Raw genomic sequence first — 7,088 nt, 5'->3', positions numbered from 1 at the left:
ACCACAAAATTATAGGACAGACTTTTTCAATTGTATTTATTTTCATTATTTTCAATAATAGTGATTTGTCAAAAATTGTCTACATTCAACTTAATTTTTACATTTATGTATGTCTTTTGAAGTAAATTAACAATCATAAAAAATTTTTCTATCCTTGAATAGAAAAAATTAATGGAAAATTTCTATTCTATCCTTGAATAGAAAAATTAAAATTCATTCTATCCTATTTTTTATCTCAGTTGTATTTTCTTTAACTGAATTTGCTTTAAAAGAATGAAAGAGAGAGTTCCCTGGTTGCCTAGCAGATCTGGTGTTGTCACTGCTGTGGCTTGAGTCTCTGCTATGGCACAGGTTCAATCCCTGGCCCAGGAACTTCCACATGCCATGGTCATGGCCCAAAAAAAGGAAGGAAAAGAGAAGCCATAGACTGGAGGAAATATTTGCAAAACACATAATGATAAAGGACTTGTATCCAAAATATACAAAGAACTCTTAAAACTTAGTGATAAGAAAGCAAACAACTCAATTTAAACATGAGCAAAAGATCTGAACAGACACCACACCAAAGAAGATATACAAATGGCAAATAAACAAAGAAAAGATGTTCAGCATCATATTTCATAGGGGAATTGCAAACTTAAACAAAACACCACAACAAACTTATTAGAATGGCAAAAATCCAAAATACTGACACCACCAAATGCTCGCGAGGATGTGGAACAACTAAAACTCTCATCTGTTGCTGGCGGAAACATAAAATGGTGCAAATATCTTGGCAGACAGCTTGGCAGTTTCTTAAAAGGCAGTCTTACCATATGATCTGGCAATCATGCTCCTAAGTATTTTCCAAATGAGTTGAAAACTTATGACTTCAAAATCCTGCACATTGGAGTTCCTGTCGTGGCTCAGCAGAAATGAATCTGACTAGCATCCCTGAGGATGTAAGCTCAATCCCTGGCCTTGCTCAGTGGGTTAAGGATCTGGCATTGCCATGAGATGTGGTGTAGGTTGCAGATGTCACTCAGATCTGGCATTGCTGTGACTCCAGGATTTGGCCAGTGGCTACAGCTCCAGTTCGACCCTTAGCCTGGGAACCTCCATATGCCACGGGTGTGGCCCTAAAAAGACAAAAAAAAAAAAAAGACGAAAACCTGAGCATAAGTGTTTCTATCAGCTCCAAAATTGGAAGCAACTAAGATGTCTTTCAAAAGGTAAATGTATAAACAAACCATGGTATACCTATTCAATGGGATATTATTCAGCTAAAAAAGAAATGAGTCATCAAGCCACAAAAAGACACAGAGGAACCTTAAATACATATTGCAAAGAGAAAGAAGTCAGTCTGAAAAGGCTACATACTGTATGACCCCAGCATATGACAATCTGGAAAATGCAATATTTAGGGAGAATGAAAAATCAGTGGTTGCCAGGGGTTGGGGGAAAACAGAGGAAGGATGAATAGGTACATCACAGGGCATATTTAGGGCAGTGAGACTATTCTGTATGACACTACAGTAGTCCCGCCTTAGCCTTGGGAAATACACTGCAAGACCCCCGGTGGATGCTTTAAACCAAGGATACAATAGAACCCTATACATACTGTTTTTTCCTATGCATACCTACCTATGATAAAGTTTAACTTGTAAATATAGTAAGAAATTGCCAACAATAACAAATAATAGAACAGTTGTAATATATTGCAATTAAAGTTATGTGAATGTGGTCCCTCTCTCAAAATGTCTTAGAGTAATTTAATGCCTTTTCCATCCTAACTATGCACTTACCCCATGCTATGGCCATAACTTCTGCAGTTTGATGTGCAACAGCAAACCTTCCACGGATTTCTTTTCCCTTCTTCACAATTTCAGGGATAGAAGATTCACTCTTACTATATATCTTAGCGACCTCAGCATATTATTTTTTTTCTTTACTTCTTTTCCTTATTATGGAGACAAAATTGTTCATCTTTTCATGTTTTTCGGCCACATACATGACATATGGAAGTGCCTGGGCCAGGGATCAAAACCACACCACCATGGTGGACCAGAGCCACAGCAATGACAATGCCAGATCCTTAACCCGCTGAACCACAAGGGAACTCCCACATTTTCACTTGAAGGAAGCACTTTACTGCTTCTCTTCAGCATATCCAAATTGTGAGCACCACTACTCTTACACTTTGGGGCCATTATTTAAATAATAAAATAAAAGCTACTGGAATAGAAGCACTGCAATACCATGACAATTGACCTGATAACCTAGATGGCTACTAAGTGACCAAAGGTAGCTGGACAAAGGAATAATTCATATCCCAGGTGGGATGGAACAGGACAGCATGAGGTTTCATCATGCTACTCAGAATGGCGGGCAATTAAAAACATATGAATTGTTTATTTCTGGAATTTTCCATTTAATATTTTAAGATTGCAGTTGATCATGGGTAACTGAAATCATGGGAAAGTGAGACCAGGTGGCAGGCGGGCAGGCAGGGACAACAGTATAATACTGGAGCCATAAAGCATTTGCCAAAACCCATAGAATGTACAACCCAAAGAGTGAAACCTAATGTAAACTGTGCACTTTAGCTAAGAATAAGGTATTAACACTGGTGCATCAATTGTAACAAAAATATCACACCAATGTAAGATGCTAATAATAGGAGAAATTTTTGTGGATATTGGGGAATATATGGAAACTCTAAGTACTTTCTGTTCAATTTTCCTATAAGCCTAAAACTGCCCTGAGAAATAAAGTACATTTACTTTATATATATAAAATACATGTAATACATATTTGCATATATGGAAATATACATATTTATATTTTTATATATGCAAAGAAAAATAGTCCAACAGCTTGAAACAGTCTTCTGCATAGGGGAAGAGTTCAAAGATGGCAGAAAAGATGAACGAGAGAAACTGAGAAAACGAGAGAGAAAAACAAGAGGCAGGCATAGAAAAGCATTTCATTTTATTTGGTTTGATTGAAAAACACACACAAAGCCAGTAGGAATTAGGGGGGAAGATGAGGAAAGAAAGAATCAAAAAGGGCTGGGCAGAGATGAGCAATAACAAAGGAAAGAAGGAGGTAGAGGAGGCAGAACATCAAGGGCCCCAAAGTCAGGGCACAAAAGAGGTTTCTAAGGACTAGGTGCTCTTCATTTGCTGGAAATTTCCTGGCACAAGGCTGGAGCCCAGAGTAGGGCGGAGCTCATGAGGAGGTGGGCCAGGGCTGGGGCTAAAGTCATGGGCAGCAGTCTGGTGACAGTGATGTGCTTCTTGAAGTCCTCAATAATGAACTTGGAGGCTTCAGCAGAGGCATAAGATGTGTCTCTGAGAAGATCCCAGGATGGGGCTGGGCAGCGGTCGCTGAGCAGAATAGAGACCTTTGGGGGCCAACCTTGGGGGCCCATTCTTCAGGTGTCACATTATCACTAAAAAAGATGCAGACACAAGAGCATCAAGCAGTGGGGAAATATGGGCCCCCAATGACTGGCACTGTCACTGAATAACCAATGATTATGGATCCAGGGCACTTCTGCTTCTTGTCAGCCTGCTTATTTCTGGCAGCCCTGAGTCATCCGTAGGTCTGCAGTGAATGCAAGTCTAGCTCTTCTCTGATCGCAGCCTCAATGAGCAGATCCTCCAAGGTCAGTGGCCACTTACGATGGGGGCTCTTTCAGTGCCATGACTGGCCCTGCCTCTCCAGTACGTGAAGGAACCTTTGTCATGTACGCTCAGCAGTAGGCTGACACATGGACTTGGGGTTGTCTGAGTCCATCCTGTGGTCCTGAATGTAGCAGTGCCTTCTCTTCTCAGGCCTCCTGAGAGCTGCCAGCTGGGCGCTGACCTTTGGAGGCCTCAAGTTCATGGGAGGCCCCTTAGAGGCTTTGGTGACCGATCATACTTCCTTCTTGGCTCTTCTGCTTCTCCATCACTGGATGGTCCCTTCATCAATGTCAAAGCCATGGACCACCTTGTCCTCTTTGTCTGACTGGCCCCTGGAGATACTCATCATCTCCAGGTTCCTCTGTGAAACCCCCAGAAGTCACATGGTAGAAGTCATCTTCCTCTCTGCCTCCAGGGGCCCAGAGAGCTGGTTCCTCAAGAACTTATCATCTCTTGGGACTGTGCCCTTCCCTCAGCTGGGCACTTAGCGCTCAGCACCATGACCTGTGGGTCCAGCCAGAAGTGCTTTGAAGTCAGCCTGATCTAGATTTCAGTTCTGTTCTCCACCTACTGTATGAATTTGAAAAGTTGTTTAGATTTCCTTAGCTTTAGTTTCCTCAGGTATAAAATGAAATTAAGACTACCTCAGAGTCTTGAGTATTGAGTACAATAAAAATGACATGTGTAAAGGACTTAGAATCCACTCCTAAAGTAGGCAACTGATCAGTGCTTGTTAATACCATTTTTAACAACAATACGAATAAACAAGCAGAACATTCAAAATTCTTGCATCTTGGAAAGAGAACAGCCTGGGTTTTGAGTTCTGACTCTCCCCATCAGTAGCTGATAGGTCTTTAGTTATGTGATGTAACTTGAGAAAGCGGTTGAAGTTCAAATGAGAAACATTTATTCATTCATTCATTCATTCAAAAAACAATCACTGGGGAGCTCCTGTCATGGCTCGGCGGAAACGAATCTGACTAGTATCCATGAGGATGCAGGTTGGATCCTTGGCCTCACTCAGTGGGTTAAGCATCCGGCATTGCCGTGAGCTGTGGTGTAGGTTTCGGACATGGCTCTGATCTGGTGTTGCTGTGGCTGTGGTGTAGGCCAGCAGCTACAGTTCCAATTCAACCCCTAGCCTGGGACCTCCATATGCCACGGGTGCGGCCGTAAAAAGATTAAAATAATAATAATAATTGGGCACCTACTGTGTGCCGAGACCCTGGGGAAACAGCAGTGGACAAAACAAAGTGTAGTCCTAACAGAGATTATATTATAGTGGAGGAAGCATATAATAAATAGATATATAATGAACTGTCAGACAAGATTGTCATTAAGAGAAAAGAAGCAGAGAAAAGAAAGGGTGTGTTATTTTGATATGGTGACAGTGAAGCAGATCTCCAAAGGAAGCGAGGGAGTGAGCCACGCACATGATCTATAAGGGAAGAGTAAACTGAACAGAGGAACAAGGGCAGAGGCCCCGGGTGGGAGCAGCATGTTTTGTTAAAGGAGCCGAGGCTGAAGTAAAGTGGTAGAGGAAGGAAAGTTGAAGGAAGTGAGATCGGAGAGACCCAGGGCCAAGTCGTTAGGCCCGGGGAGGGACTTCAGGTTGTAAGAGTGATGGGCCATTGGAGGGTTTGAACCAGGGTCATGTTGTGACTGATTTACACTTCGCCTGGCTCACTCAGGTAGCTGTTTCAAGAATCATCTATAGGACGATGTGGGAGACAGACTCTATAGTGGTTCCCAAGAGTTCCTGCCTCCTCCTGGGCATGACCATGATATCGTGATTTACAATAATAATTTTTTTTAAAGTGTGTTTTGTCTCCATCCAGTTCCTGGCACAGGATTTCCAACGTATTTGTGACAAGAGGGATAAAGGTATCTCTTGTTATTCATAACAAAGTCCTTTCAACAACACATCCGTTTATGCCAACAAGACTTTGGGGAAACTCCTAGGTAACCTAAGGATGGAAACTGGTTGTCTGGGGAACCAACCTTGATTAGAGAGTTGGAATTTTCAGCCCCACCACCATCACATCCCAACCTCCAGAGAGAGAAGCTAGAAATGGAATTCTGTTACCAATGGCCAGTGATTTAATCAGTGGTGCCTAAGTATTGAAGCATCCTTAAAAACCCAAAGGGACAGGGTTCAGTGAACATGTGGGAATGTAGAGAGATAGCATGGAAGCTCCAATACCCTCTTCCCACACACTTTGCCCTATGCTTTTCTCCCATCTAACTGTTCCAGAGTTATAAACCCTTTTATAATAAAGTAGTTATCTACTAAGTGTTTTCTGAGTTCTGTGTGCCTCTCAAGCAAATTAACTGAACCAGAGGATGGGGTGGTGGGAACCTCTGATTTATGGCCAGTCAGACAGAAGCATAGGTGACAACCTGGATTTGGGATTGGCATCTGGGCAAGGGGTTGGGGTATATTATGGGACTAAGCCCTTAACCTGTGGGATCTGATGCTCTCTCCAGGTAGATAGCATCGGGATTGAGTTCAATTGCAGGACTCCCAAGTGGTGGTGCAGAATTGCTTGCTGTGCAGAACACCCTCCACCCCATCTGGTGTCATGTGGGCTGTGGGTGTGGTGGTGCAGTGAGAGTAAAGGAGAAACATACAAGGGCCAGTGAGCTCTTCCTTACAATGCGCTGGATAATCCCTCCTCCCGCGTGTAGGCTAGACAAAATGGCTTGCTTCTGACAAATAGAATACTGCAAATTCATATCATTTCCAAGAATAGGTTACAAAAGACTGTGCCTTTCTTCCCACTCACCCTTTGTCACTTGCTGTCTCCCTCAGGGTCCTCACTAGGGGTAGCCAGCTGCCAAACTGGGATGAGCCCTCTGGAGGGGCCCACATGACAAGGACTGACCTCTCCAGCCAATAGCCAGTAAAGACTGGAGGCATTCTAACAGCCATATGCATGAACTTGGCAGTGAATCTTCCCCTGGAGAAGTTTTGATTAGGCTTGGGGTAACCTGTCATGCAGCAATAGATAAGAAATACAGAGGGCAAGTTTCTAAATACTTGTTTTGGGCTCAATTGAGTCCCTCCACAAAGGTAGACACAGTTCGATCCCCAGTACTTTACAGTGTGACCTTATTTGGCAGTAGCGTCCTTGCGTATATAATTAGTTAAGATGAGGACATATTGGAGTAGGGTGGGCCCCTAATCGAATATATCTGGTGTCCTTATAAGACAGCCATGTAGGAGTTCCCATTGTGGCTCAGTAGGTTAAGGACCCCGACACTGTCTCTGTGAAGTTACAGGTTCAACCTCTGGTCTTGCTCAGTGGGTTAAGGATCCAGCATTGCCGCAAGCTGTGGTGTAAGTCACAGATGCAACTAGGATCTGGTGTTGCTGTGGCTGTGGCATAGACCCCAGCTGCAGCTCCAATTTGACACCTG

General features: G+C 43.0%; 1 pseudogene; it reads right to left on the bottom strand.

The window, feature by feature from the left end:
* Positions 1-3,459: 3,459 nt before the first annotated feature.
* LOC125136640 (vacuolar protein sorting-associated protein 72 homolog) lies at positions 3,460-6,588 on the bottom strand (annotated as a pseudogene).
* Between the last annotated feature and the right edge of the window lie 500 nt (positions 6,589-7,088).

This window comes from Phacochoerus africanus, chromosome 9 (genome assembly GCF_016906955.1).
Source record: "Phacochoerus africanus isolate WHEZ1 chromosome 9, ROS_Pafr_v1, whole genome shotgun sequence".
In the NCBI taxonomy this organism is placed as follows: domain Eukaryota; kingdom Metazoa; phylum Chordata; class Mammalia; order Artiodactyla; family Suidae; genus Phacochoerus; species Phacochoerus africanus.
Note: the sequence above shows the minus strand (reverse complement) of the source record. Positions and strands in the feature narration are given on the sequence as shown.